General features: G+C 42.5%; 1 pseudogene; it reads left to right on the forward strand.

Annotated features, from left to right (window-relative positions):
- Positions 1–919: 919 nt before the first annotated feature.
- On the forward strand, positions 920–1,910 carry LOC140616430 (methylglutaconyl-CoA hydratase, mitochondrial-like; annotated as a pseudogene).
- Positions 1,911–15,049: the final 13,139 nt, after the last annotated feature.

Below are 15,049 nucleotides of genomic sequence, written 5' to 3' on the forward strand. Positions count from 1 at the left end.
ACAAATATTCTTTTTAAAAAAGATTTTGGGCAGCTTAGGTAGCTCAGCGGTTTAGCACCGCCTTTAGCCCAGGGTGTGATCCTGGAGACCCAGGATCAAATCCCACGTTAGGCTCCCTGCATGGAGCCTGCTTCCCTCTGCCTGTATCTCTGCCTCTCTCTCTCTCTCTATGTGTATCTCTCATGAATGAATAAATAAAATCTTTTAAAAAGATAAATAAAAATAAAAAAGATTTCATTCATTTATTTATTTATTTATCTATTTATTTATTTATTTGAGAGAGAGAGAGAGAGAGAGAGAAGAATAGAGCATGAGTAGGGAGTAGAGGGAGAAGCAGACTCCTCATTGAGCAAGGAGCCCAACGAGGGGCTGTGACAAAGGCAGATACTTAACTGACTGAGCCACCCAGGTGCCCCTGCACAAATGTTCTTAATGCCTAAACAATAAAGTTCAGAATCCTAGGCATGGTATTCTAGATCCTTCAACCTCTGCTCTCAAACTTTCATCATTTTAATTTTTTATGTTTAAATATTAAGGATTTCAATGCACAGAAAGTTCAGAGAGGATAATAGACACCCAATGCCCACGACAAAAATTAGACTGTTTGCTGGTTTGCCTTATTTGTTTCACATCTTTGTGTAAAGTCCTAAACAGATAAGGTGATGGGGGCAGTGGGCGGGGCCCTTGGGCACCTTGTAGGTGGGCTGTGCTCGCTTGGTGGCTGCTCGCCGTGCACAGCTTGGACCCTGGTGGAGGCTGTCTGGCGATCTGCGCCCCTGGGCTGGGCACCAGAGGGTAGGCTGGAGGAGGGGCTACAGCTCTAAGATGAGGACGGGCAGTGAGTGCGGTAATTGGAGGAGGAGAACTGAGGAATAGTGGTGCTTGGAATAAATAGAGCTAATGCCAAAACTCATTCAGTAAAAATCTGATAAAAATGCTCTCAAAAGCTGTGGATGCTTTAAAATCTGATAAGAAACTGAGGTCAGTGGGCACCTGGGTGGCTCAGTTGGTTAAGTATCTGACTCTTGATTTCCCCGCAGGTCACGATCTCAGGGTTGTGAGATCAAGCCCTGCTTGGGGCACTGAGAGTGGATCCTGCTTAAAATTCTCTTTCTCCCTCTGCTCCAGTCCCCCCTTAAAAAGAAGGAGGGAAGGGAAGGGAAGAGAAAGAAAAAAAATGAAAGGAAAGGAAGGAAAAGGGAAAGTCAGGAATAATAGTCAGGAATGAAGTTCCAGGGATATTCTGTGCTGTGTGGATCTTATAGAGAATGAGAGCGTCAACATGAATCCCAGTGAAGTTGGTCCTTTTGTCTCCAAATTAAGAGCAGTGATTAATGAAATTAGTGGGGACCCAGTAACTCACCTAACAGGATGTCTCTGGCCAAAGAACTTTTCTTCTCTGCACGTGTGCCCAGTGGCCAAGAAGCCAAAGCTGTGACCTTGATCAGTCATGTTCTAGAACAGAACCCGGAGGGGGATGCTGCCCACTGCAAGGCCTTGGGCCTGGCAAGAGTTTTTACCTCAGGGACGTGTTATGATGCGAGGCAAAATTAGCAATTAATCAAGGGATGGAGGTTGATTTAGTAACAGGATTAGCCATAGAAGAAGCTTGTCATGCTCAGACTGCTCCAATAAAAAACAGGCTTGAAGGTCTTCTTGCTTTTAAAGAGACAAAGTCTCCTCACTATAAAGCAAAGTAGAGGAAACAAAAATCCTTAAAATGCCTGTGTAACAAATATACTTCTGGAAGTATCTTTCAGATCCACATATGCTTCAACTCCTGGAATCCCAATGACCGAATGAAGAACGAGTTAGCCATGTAGTGAATTAGGCATCTAGAGTGCATCCATATGTATACTTTGTCCAAATGTGTATCATGTCATAGTCATTCAGATTTATAAAGTTCTTTATGTGTACTGTCAAAAAACAGATTCAAAATTAAGTACAAATTCTAATATCTCCTGCATACAAGGCTTCCTGTTGTTAATTTTTTAAAAAAGATTTTACTTATTTATTCATGAGAGACATGGAGAGGGAGAGAGAGAGAGAGAAGCAGAGACACGGGCAGAGGGAGAAGCAGGCTCCATGCAGGGAGCCCGACGTGGGACTCGATCCTGGGTCTCCAGGATCACACCCCAGGCTGTATGAGGTACTAAACCGCTGAGCCACGGGGGCTGCCCCTGTTCTTAATTTTTTAATGTGAATAATTTATACATTTGTACACCCTAAGAAATAATATTGATTATATGTCTACTATGCTGCAATACGAAATAAAATTATTTCTATGCACCAAAAAAAAAAAGAAAAAGAAAAAGAAAGAAGAAGGGAAGGAAGGAAGGAAGGAAGGAAGGAAGGAAGGAAGGAAGGAAGGAAGGAAGGAGGGAGGGAGGGAGGGAGGGAGAGAGGGAGGAAAGGAAGGAAGGAAGGAAGGAAGGAAGGAAGGAAGGAAGGAAGGAAGGAAGGAAGGAAGGAAGGAAGGAAGGAAAGTCTTAGAGATAGTGGAAGCTCCCTGACGCCCTGCATCCCATATGGAGTTCAAATAATGTCATGACCACCATATTCCTCTCTACCGTCCTAGAGAGAATCAGCATCCTGAAGTTGTTCTGTTATCTTGCCATCTATGTTTCTATGTTTTTGTTAATTATTTGTTTTTATAGTATTATTCAAGGAGATTTAAACATTTATGTCAATTAACATTATATGTATCATATTCCAACTTGCTTTTTAATTCTATGTTTTTGGGATTTATCCATCTCAATAGTGTAGATCTAATTCATCTATTTATTTCAACTGCTGTGCTGTATTCCCATGTATGGATATATCAAAATCTGTCCATTCTCTTAATGATGAACGTTTATTTTGTTTCTATATGACAGTGCTGCCCTTAGGCATACTTCCTTGGACACGTATGTGAGTTTCTCTATGGCAGTGATTTTGCAAAATTGTGTTCTAGTCCTTATTTTGGAAACACTACAATTAAGAAAACAAGAGTTTTACAATTGTTTAACCAATCCCTCCAGAAATTGCTATCACAAGGCACAAGAGAGAATATTCACTCAGGTTTTATAGTTAAGAAACACTGAACAAATGAAACACTCTTTTTCTTCTGTGAACCTTGTAATAATTGGGGTGTGCTTTTCGCTTGGGCTATGAAGCAGCCTGGCACCAAAGTTGTAGCCCACCCTGTGAACTCATAGCATTATGTGGCATGTATTCTATGTTCTAATTTTTCCCTAGCGGAATTATTTTTCCTTAGCTTTATTACCTCAAGTATTCTGTGTGTGTGTGTGTGTGTGTGTGTGTGTGTGTGTGTGTAGTATATGTATGCGTGTGCTTCCTGGAAACATTTGTGGAGTACAGCATAAATGAATCAATGAATAAATAAACAGATTATTACAGCAAGACTAGACAGGATGGAATGAGCAGATCAAGTAATCTGTACCCATTACAGAAGTCTGCCTGAAAGCTAATTTTTTGTCAAGACACATTCCTCTTTCATAAATAATGTAGTTTATAGTTTCATAACTTTGGCATTTTCTAGTAGGGAACTAAGCTCATTCTATCTCAACCATTTTAAAGATTAAAGGTTAGATTTTTCATGTTTCCTTGCATGGATCAGAGTGTTAATAAATAAATCAAAAGGATGATTTGTGACCTTGCAAATATCCAGTGGTTAGGGACAGAAACAACAAAAGCTGCCATAACTAACACATCTGAAAGAAGTCCATACTGTTAGCCAATGGATCTTTCTCTTTGAAAAAATAAAATAAAAAGTTCAGACTTGTGAATGCCATAATCTGCCTGCAAAAATGTTGTGTATGAATTACCTGCAAATTAGCCCCACTGGGCTGACAGTGACTAGGAGCAGTTATTGTGTCTCACATGCTCAGCTAACAAGAAATGCGGGCTGTAAAGTTCTTTAATGGTATTTTGGGAGCTAAGCCATCCTTTGGCCCTTACTGAATAGGGCTTTTCAATGTCTTGCCCTGATTAGCCTTTTGTGTTATGTGTTGGAGTCTTTTTCCACCTCAATTTAAGAAGGTCTTCTGATGTTCAGCCACTTCATTTCATTATAAATGTCCTATTTTTTTTTCTTTTGTCATCATGGAAACTATCTGTCCCATAATGTAGAAGGTACCCTAAGTGCTTGCTTCTTTCCCTCTGATCTGTTCTGCTTCGGTTCTGTTTTACACATAGATTGCTTTGGCAGTTTTTCATGACTTGGCAGGTCAAAATAGTTTCTGGAAAAAAAACAAAACTTAAAAAAGGAAAAGCCAGTCAAACTAGAAAATTTTTTGACCTAACCAGTCATGGCGATTGCTGTCATTTTCTGGTTTAGTGAACAATGAAGTAAAAATTAAATGAATATTAAAAACCCTACTTAAATTATTTTCACATGGATGGATTTTCTTGCCCCTCTAAATGCTGATTTCTCTTCGTGTGATTCTATCTCATGCATTTTCAAAGTGCATTGGCTGTGGACAAATTGGCCCACTGGGTGAATGGAGAGAGTTTGAAGGTCAGTGGGTTTCCAAGGGCTGGTTATCTTGTTTAAATTACTAGCTGAATCCTGTGCCACACTCTGGGACAATTCACTTCTTTCCTTTACTTATGGCCCCAACCACATTATAGGGAGATTTAAAATGCAAGAGAATTGTCTGAGATCATACGTTCAGTAGCATTTCTTGTTTTTCGTTTCAGAGAATTTGTCCACAAGAATACTTTTTACATTGTTGCCTCCCACAACTTTTTTTCCTCACTTAATTAAAAATACCATTTTATCTGTGAGCACATACACTCCAGAGACAGGGTCTATTTCAACATTTTCTACCTCAACACTATCAACATTCTGGGTTGGGTAATTCTTGGTTGTGGGGGCTGTCCTGTTGTCCATTGTGTGATGTTTAGCAGCATCCTTGGTCTCACCCAACAGATACAAGTTTCACCCCACCCACCCGTAGTTGTGACCAGCCAAAAATGTCTCCCAATATTGCCAAATGTCCCTGATGGGTGGGAGACTTCATAAGATTGCCCCAGTTGAGAACCACTGTCCTGTTTTTCTCGTCTGAGGAAAGCAAAGTGTGTTGAGAATGAGATCCCATGTCCAGGCAGACAGGAAGGACTGTGGCTTCTGTGTGGTGGTGCCAGCCTCTGAGGAAGGCATGCAGGCCTTTTCAACTGACCCTCATAATAGAGCCAGTCAGATAGGTACAGGAACCCCCAATCCAGCTTTGCCCAAATCAGGATCAAATAATCACTCTTGGGAATGTGTGTTGTTTCAGGTACTGGCTTTTACCCATAGTCTTCTGAGGCAGGTAGTATTATCCAAGTTTTACAGGTAGGGAGACTGAGTCTCAGAGAGGTTAAGTAAACTTGCCCACTGGCAAGTTGGGGAATTCAAGATTCAGACGCTGAGCAGGGGGATGGTAAAGCTTGTAGTCCACCTCCTACCCTTACACAGAAAGGTGGTAGGTGTGATCAAGGCCTGCAGGGGATGGCTGGGGAAGTAAGCCAAAGAGGAGGTGGGGTCTGGGCTGGTCTGCCTAGAAACCACCCCTTTTGTTCATTGTAGAAAGTCAAGAGCCTCGTACTCTGGGGCCCTTTAGATCATGACTGATGGAGGGAGTTGGTTTGGGCATCTCCAATATTCTCCTCAAAATGTAGCAGTGCAGGATGGGAACAGAAAACCAATTGTCTGCTCAAAGCCCAGGGGAAAGGGAGAGGACTGAAAGGTGAGCCCCTAAAATCATAGGCCCACATGGGTAGCCCTGAACCCCTCAGCCATGCAAGCTTGAGCAGCCCTGGAAAAACTGTGAATGAAACTCGTCATGTCTCACTTTGGGGTTGCCTTGTATTTTTTCCTCCCATGAGGCCAGGAGAGAAGAGAATCCCAGAGAGAATTGATCAGGACCACAGCTGTGGAGCTTCAGAGCCACCCCAGCTGTTGGGTCAGGCAGGGATTTGCTGACTGCAGCCCTGTGTATGGCAGTATGATGCTGAGGGTAGGCCTGGATTGCTCAGGGTATCAGGTCAGGGCTTTGGAATCTGTGTTTCATCACTTCTTGGCCTTTTGGCTAGTGTAATCTGTGTTTCAAGAGAAGGAGAAGATGTGAAATTGATTACAGTCAAGGGAAACTTTTGAAGAAAGTACTGAGGTGTTTAATGGGGAATTTTATTGTTTCTGCTGTATGTTGGAGGCCAAGACCTCTCTACGAAATCCTGCTAAAATCGGGATCCCTGGGTGGCGCAGTGGTTTGGTGCCTGCCTTTGGCCCAGGGCACGATCCTGGAGACCCGGGATCGAATCCCACGTCGGGCTCCCAGTGCATGGAGCCTGCTTCTCCCTCTGCCTGTGTCTCTGCCTCTCTCTCTCTCTGTGACTATCATAAATAAATAAAAATTAAAAAAAAAAAGAAATCCTGCTAAAATCCCCACTAAAATATGTGTTTCACATTTTGCACCATGGAATTGGATCAGCCGCTGGAGATGGGTCAAAGTACTAAGGTCAGCTCAGAGTGGGCAGGTGGAGTGAACACAGGCAGCCCATGTGGCGCTGGTCCATCCAGTTGTTAGGATGATCATAACATTTTATAGGAGAACATGTTATAACACATCACAGAACAGTTGGGACAGAATTGCCTGGGGTTTCCTGTTGACCCCACACTCTATACTCGCTGGCAGCCAATCCTTATCAGAACCTTATGATGTAGGTGATTACTTTTGCCATTTTACAGTTACAGAAACTCAAACTCAGAGAAGTTAAAATGATGCAAGTAGTAAGTAGCAGAGGAGAGATGTGAATCCATCTGTGATGGGCTGCAAGCCAGTGCTTTTGCCTGCTCCATCATGCTATCTACTGAGGAAGAAGAGTAGGACTGGGAATTTTCTTTGTTCGTAGATTCCTTCACTAGGCAGAGGTGTCCTGGATACTCTACTGAGACAGAGACATGGGGTCTCCACAGGGACTCCACACCAGCCAAACTCTAGCCTCACTTTGTGGGAGACAGCCTGTATCCATAAAGCCCCTTGCTGTAATTCTTATATGAGTCTTTCACCTCTCTGCCCCAGCATTCAGGCAAACATGTGGCTGTACCCGGGCACTATTAATCCCAGGAACATATGTAATGCTTTTAAAGAGAAACGAATCAGGGTGTAGTGACTGCTATATCAGTCCCTTCAGCTGAGATCAACTTGGAGAGCTACAGTGTTGGTAAGCTTATCAATATAGCCAATCCAGGCTTCATGGAGTTTCATGGAGCTCATGCACTCAGAAAAAGAAAACACAAAGATCTATCAACAACTCTCTGAAATCAAAAGAAGAGAGTGGGAACCTTCATAGTCATTCATACCAGTATGTGTGTATGTGTGCATTTGAAGACAATGTTGGTATTAGAAGACTATATTTATATATAGTGGTTACTTCTTTTAACCTCTAATGTAAATATAGTCTTCTATGTGCTAGCACTTTTCCAGGTGGGATAAAACAATGGACAATATAAACCAAAAAAAAAAAAAAATCCTTGCTCACATGGAGATTACATTATATCTCTATTTCTGTGTATGTATGTATGTATAGAATGTATACATGTATGTATTTATTAAGTCTTACCCACTTGAGACCATACTAGTGGCTAATAAAGTATGGAAAACCACCATTCTTTCTTTAAAAAATAGATGATAAACATGAACATTTTAACTGACTTTGCACATTATGTCGCAAAACGCAAAAGCACTTGCTCTTTATAGATTATTATCTTGTTTCTACTACCAATTGATTTAGCGAGGTTTTATGAAGAAATTATGCTGCAGAAGGTACATTTCAGTTCATTATGTGTTCAAATATCATGACGGAAATCAGACTTTTCAACGATCGAGTTTTTACTGCAGCCATTTTCAGCAGAGCAGGGTGGGGCTTTGGGATTTGCTGAGTTTGGACTAGAGTTTATGAATGCATGGATTGCCTCAAGGTGTTGACATTCTTTAAATAGAACAAATTATGTATGACAATGGCTCATCCACTCAAAGTTTTTTTATGGAACTTAATCTAGTTTCCTATTTCAAGATTTGGGAAATAATCCACTGCAGTTGGAAGGGAAACTGCTGCCAGTTAGTAACCAGGCTTTCTTCTCTGAACTACTTTATTCCTTTCTTGTTACTAAGAAGCAACAGCATTGGACTGTAATATTACACAGTAGGACACGCTGCATTTTCCAAGACATTTTGCAAAAGCTGACCAGACTCTCACTCGTTGATGGTGGGAATGCAAAATAGTGCAACCACTTTGGAAGACAGTTTGGAAGCTTCTTACAAAACTAAATATACTCTTACCATACGATGCAGTTGGACTCCTTGGTTTTCACTTCAAGATCTCAAACACTTGTCCACCCAAAAACCTACACAGAGATAGATGTTTATAGCAGCTTTATGCGTAGTTGCCAGGCACTGAAAGCAACCAAGCTGTCCTTTGGTGAAAGACAAATAAGATGGTACATCTAGACAATGGAATATTATTTAGCACTAAATAGAAATGAGCTATCCGGCCATGAAAAGACATGGAGGACACTTAGATGCGTATTACTGAGTGAAAGAGGCCAGTCTGTAAAGGCTACATACTTATGGTTCCAACTATATGACATTCTGGAAGAAGCAAGCCTGTGGAGACCGTGAAGGGAGCAGAGGTTGCCAGGGGTTGGGGGAGTGGGGTTGGGGTAGAAAGAATACGCAGATCACAGGCAATTTTAGGGCAGTGAAAATACTCTGTGCACACGTGTCATTATACAGTTGCCCCAAACCTTAGAATGTACAACACGGAGGAGAGTGAACACTAATGTGAACTATGGCCCTGAGTGACAATGTGTCAGTGTAAGTTCACCAATTCTTTTCATAAGTGCATCAATTATAACAATGTAGTGCTCTGGTGGGGGATGTCATGGTGAGAGGGTTGTACAAATGTGGGAAGAGCGGGTATATTAGAAATCTCTGCTCTCTGCTCAGTTTTGTTGTGAGCTTCAAACTGGTGTAAAAAATAAGGTTTATTAATAAAAAATAATAAAAAACTTAAAAAAGACTTACCGTGGATTTAATGAACCAGAACTTGTTCATGCAAATATTATCAATCAGATAGGTCTTTTTCAAACAAACATTGTCCGAGTGACGGATAACAAATTTATATAGAAATATTAATTGGTGGGGCCTTCAGCTCTTCAACTCACTCTCTGAACATGAGTGTCTTCTTCTTCTTCTTTTTTTTTTTTTTTTTTTTTTTGCCTCCAGCAAGATTTGCTGGTGCAGCAATGGTGCATCCCCTCTGTTTTTATGCCCTGAAAGCATTATTGTGTAAGTTCAGCCTCCGTGCCCGTTGGCAATTTTCACTAATTGTTTACAGTGCTCTAATTTTTACACTCTCTTTAAAGGATCTTTGTGTGTGCTGATTGCAGAAGGTAATATTTCGGGCATCAGTAACCATGGTAATGAATCATTCTCTCAGAATTGGTGCCAGCTGCACTAGCATCTAGATAGTAGCACCCCGGTGTTTTGCTAATGAGCGACTTTTCATTTGCTGGAGGAGGACGTTTCCCCTTCTTCACGTGTCTGCTTGTGTTTTGTTAAAGGCTCTTCCTTGAGAACAACATTAGAAAAAATAAATCCCATTTGGTAAAACCTTGATCTCAAAAGGAAAACATTCCGAGTTCCAGAAAGCCGAGCATGCAGAATGAGAGCCTTTGAAGGTTCTATGGGGAGGTCATTCCCGCCTGCTCCAGGCTCCAGTCCTACCCCACCCCCCCAGACCCATCCCCCAGCATGGATCTGTCTCTTTGGGACATGCACAGAGAGCTTTCCATCAGCCTTCTCCTTTAACTACGGAGAAAGGAGTTTAAATATTTCAAAGATTTATGTTATGAATAATTTAAGGAAATAAAGAAAGCTCCTAAACTCTCTTTGAATTATGTAATGGAAGCTTTGAAATATGTTAGCATTTTACTTTATCAGATTAAACCGTTTTTTGTGTGTGTGGGAAGATGGAAGTGGAACTGTAAGCTATTGTCGCCCTTTATTTCACTGACTCATGATGATTCTAGGAGAGACAGAGAGCTTCTTAACCTTGCAAGAGATAAGAGCCCTGGGTAATGGACCCTCTTTCCATCTACTCTACATCCTATTTGCTCTTTCCATGAACAATTGACAGGATGCTCTCAGCAGCTTTTAAAACATTTGAATCCCATACCACTGCCACTTCTAGCCTGGGTGGCCTTTTGACGACAGCTGAGGAAAACTGATATCCAGGATACCTGCTATGCAGAATATTTCTTCCTTCCTAGTCACTTAGACATGGACACCTGATCATATGATTCTGGTGTGGACACTGACTTTTATGCTGAAACTTCACTCGCAGTGATAGGTTCACGAAAGGCAAACGCATGGTGCTTTCCACGCTGTCTTACGTGCTTTACATGTGTTAACTTATTTTATCCTTATAATGACTCTACCATGCAGACATTATTTTTATTTATTTTGTTTTATTTTATTTATTTTCTATTAATTTGGAAAGAGAGATCACGCACACGGCAGGGGGAAGAGCAGAGGGAGAGGGAAGGCCAGACTCCTCACTGAGCACAGCACCCCACGCAGGGCTTGATCTCACAACCCTGAGATCATGACTTGACCTGAAATCAGGAGTCAGACACTCAACTGACTGTGCCACCCAGGTGATGTAGACATCATAATTTCCATTTTACAGATGAGGAGGGAGGCACAAAGAGGTTGGGAAACTGGTCCAAGTCTACCTGGATGGTAAATGGCAGGGCCAGGATCCACATCCAGGAAGTCTGAGTGCAGAGCTTTTGGTATTATCCACATACTTGTGCATCCATGCACCCATCTCAATGCTACCATGCAAGGAAGCACACAGGAGGGCTCACCTGCCACTTGTCTCACATAAATTCCTTTCTCTTAAAAAAAAAAAAATTCTTTTCTCTTCCTGCATCTCAGCTTCTTCAAGAAATGGAAATCACAGTACCTGCTTCACAGGGTTCTTGGACGATCACATGAGATAAAGCATCTGAAAGCTTTTTAGAAACTACAGGTGTTCGCAAGTGGGTGTGTAAGGATGGGGATAAAGAAGAAGAGAATGCTGATTGCTGGAAAGGCAAATCATAATGAAAAATGTATCCTTAAAGAATATTAAAATAAGTGATATTAAAATACTCTAATTTCTCAGAATTGTATGATTAAAAACTCACTTATCTCAAAATATCATTCCTGTTGAATTAACTTGAAAGTTTATAATACATGATTCCAGAACAAGTATGAGGACTAGGGACGCCTGGGTGGCTCAGTGGTTGAATGTCTGCCTTCAGCTCAGGGTGTGCTCCTAGGGTCCCGGGATTGAGGCTCACATCAGGCTCCCTGCATGGGGCCTGTTTCTCCCTCTGCCTGTCTCTCTGCCTCTCTCTGTGTGTCTCTCATGAATAAATAAAGAAAAATATTTTTTTAAAAAAAAGTATGAGGACTACTTAAAAACAGGGTAGTCTTGGGGTGCCTGAGTGGCTCAATCGTTAAGCATCTGCCTTTGGCTTGGTCATGATCTCAGGGTCCTGGGATCGAGCCACACGTCTGGCTCTGAGCTCAGTGGGGAGTCTGCTTCTTCTTCCGTCAGTCCTCTCCCAGCTAATGCTCTCTCTCTCTCTCTCAAATTAATAAATAAAATATTTTATAAAAGTGGGGTGGTCTGCAGCCATTATTATTTTAAAAAAATATATCCATCCTTTATGGAGAGATTAACATAATGTGTCACTTGAAAAAACAAAGAACAAATCCCTTGAAATGACTCAGAGTGTGAACAGAAGCAAGTGTCTCATGAGCGAGCCCCTGCTGGGAGCTCGTGAAGGCCAGAATTGCTGGGACTGTGAGATGGGGCCATCATGTCCAGGGTGACAGAGGAAGGAGCATGAGCACAGCTATAACAGAGGAACCCTAAAAAGGATAAAACTAAATGACATAAATGGTACCAGATACACAGTTTAAAGCTTAGTTAGCAAGATGTATTTGAGAGTGAGAGAGAGAGAGGAAAGAGCAAAAGGGAGAGAGCAAAGGAGAATCAGAGATGGAGAAAAATGATAGATTTCACGTCTAAGGCTCAATTGAGGTCTAAGTGTTCAACTATGGGAGGTTCAGTTTTCTTCCCTCCAGAAATGATAACCTGACTCTTAATTTTTCCCTTTAGACATTTTCCCAGTAGAAAAAAAAATGAACTGCAAGAATATTTACTTTTTTAAAAGATTTTATTTATTTATTCATGAGACAGAGAGAGAGGCAGAGACAGAGGCAGAGGCAGAGGGAGAAGCAGGCTCCATTCAGGGAGCCTGGGATCCTGCTCGACCCCAGGACCCCAGGATCACACCCTGAGCCAAAGGCAGATGCTCAACCACTGAGCCACCCAGGCGTCCCAAGAATATTTAATATACTTACAGAATTCTTTAAGTGGACTAAAATAATCACTTGCATTAAGGTGAAGATTTGTTTTTTGAACTTAGCTGTGAGTTACCAATCATGTTAAATCCTTTATTATTGTAACTATATTCCAGAATTGACAAGTGGGAGATCCAGAGGCTTTGGTCTTTCCAACAATAAACCACAGTGGAACCAGCTTTACTGGTATTTTCTTTAAAGAGAACACGACCCGGATCCCTGGGTGGCGCAGCGGTTTGGCGCCTGCCTTTGGCCCAGGGCACGATCCTGGAGACCCGGGATCGAGTCCCACGTCGGGCTCCCGGTGCATGGAGCCTGCTCCTCCCTCTGCCTGTGTCTCTGCCTCTCTCTCTATAACTATCATAAATAAAAAAAAAAAAAAAAAAAAAAAAAAGACTTAAAGAGAACACGACCAAATTCCTTTAAGAAGTCAGTTGTGGTGTTGCACCCATGAGTCATGAATACTCACGCTTCTGAGAAGCAGCAATCAGGTACGAACATGTTTGCTGGCGCTGACGAGGGTGGGGAACAGAACAGCCCTCCTGGTAGCGGAGCGTTTTTTCGCGCATTTATCCTGCATCAAAACCTGTGAACGTCTTGGAAGGGCTCCGGGAAGGCACGCTCAAAGGCACAGATGGTGAATGAAGGAGCGAATGTTATAGTAGAAATGAATTCGCTTATTAAGAAATCAGCTACTTGGTATAACGTGGCAGGTTTCCATGGAGTGCTGCATGGGCTTTGACTCAAAGACGAGAGGGCTTTCCCAACAGCTTGCTCCAAAGTAAGGATTTGTTTTTGGATCACCAAGATTCACCGTCATTGCACAAAAGCCTCCCACACTAAGGCAAGGATTCCCGTGTGGGGTCTTCTGCTCTCCCCTCCCCGGTCATTCCTCGGGCGCCCCTGCTCCCCACTCCTCTCCATTCTGCTCCTGCCCAAGGGTGGCCCCGCTGAGAAGCATCGCTGACAGCTCCTACCACCCCAGGCGTGGCACTGGGCTCAGAAAGGAACACAGATGCCTAAACAAGACACACATTCTCATGGAGCTCCCAGTTGGAGGAGGGGACAAGATGGAGAAGATGGTTTCACAGGGGCACAGTGGGAAAGCTGAAGCAGCCAGGTATTAGACCTCGGGGACGAGTGGGTACTGTGGCCATCTGGAGAGAGCAATGGGGATATGCAGATTTTTGTGTGAAAATGTCTGAGTTTTAAAACACTTATGGCGAAGCAAAACATATTGAATTCAGCTTGGAGCCTGCCAATTTGTACGTGACAGTGACAGGTGGGAGGGCAAGAAGCCGGAGGATGAAGTGGCCCAGGACTCACCAGTCCCTTCCTTTATTTCTCCTTGGAATAGTACAGTTAGGATGGTTATCTTAAATAAGCAAAACAAAACAAAATACTCCAAGGAAAACAAGATGAACAAAAAGCAAATACAAACAGCTTAAGATCCTACGAGGCATAAGAGCATGGCAGTAAAAAAACCTACAAAGTCAGGAATGCTATAGCCTGAGTGTAAAGCCTGGTTCTGGGGCTTGCACCATGTGGGCTTGGGGGGGGGTCACTTCACCCCAACCCCTCAGTTTTCTCATCTGTGCAACTGGGAGAATATTCATCACCACCTTATGGGTTGTGAGGATAAAATTAGTCGATACATATAAAGTGCTTGGAAGCGTATCTGGCACCGTATAAATGTTAGCTATTATTATAGTTATTTAGATGGGTGATTTCAGCCTGTCAGGATCTCAGAAAATGCAGTGAAGAGGTTTACTCGACACAAGATGGCTTTGCTCTCCAGACAGTCCTTTATAGCAACATCTTCACATGTTCCACCCCCACCAACCCTTGTGTTTACCCTCTATCTTCTTCCCAGCTGTGTCCTGGATCATACTTTCTTTTCAGATCTAGACTTTCCAAATCTATCCTAGGCTGCATCTTCTTTTCAGATCTAGACCAGTACCATGGAAGCTGTGATGTGCATGTGAATCACCTGAAGATTTTACTAAAAATGCATATTCTAATCCTGTGCATCTAGAATGGGACCTGAGATGCTGCACTTCTAACAAGCTGGAGGGTTTTGTCAACTTTGAGAAGCTAGAAAACTAAACAACAGGCTGCCTCAACATCCTCTTCCAAACGAAGTTTCATATCAAAGCTTGCTTTTTATTCATTAATTTTTAAATATTTATTTATTTGGAGTGGGGCAGAAGGAGAGAGAGAACCTCAAGTAGACACCCCCTCCCCCACGATGCAGGGCTGATGTGGGGCTCTATCTCATGACCCTGGGATCAGGACCGGAGCCAAAATCAAGAGTTGGATGCTTAACTGATTGAGCCACCCAGGTGCCCCTCAAATCTTGCTTTTTAAAGTTTGAAGTATCCTTTAGTCCTGAGGTCTAGCCTATTCAAGGATACCTTCCCTCCCCACTTCACAGCTCTCTTACATGACAGCCATGGAAAATGGACCTGGTGCCCATAGAATATTCCAGCTCTTGCTATTAGCTCCATCTGCCTCTTCATGTTTTCTGTGACTCAGCAACGAACCTCCTCCTGTGGGAGTGTTCTAGTAGGTGTCTAGTATGA

This window comes from Canis lupus, chromosome 24, assembly GCF_048164855.1.
Source record: "Canis lupus baileyi chromosome 24, mCanLup2.hap1, whole genome shotgun sequence".
NCBI classification, from domain to species: domain Eukaryota; kingdom Metazoa; phylum Chordata; class Mammalia; order Carnivora; family Canidae; genus Canis; species Canis lupus.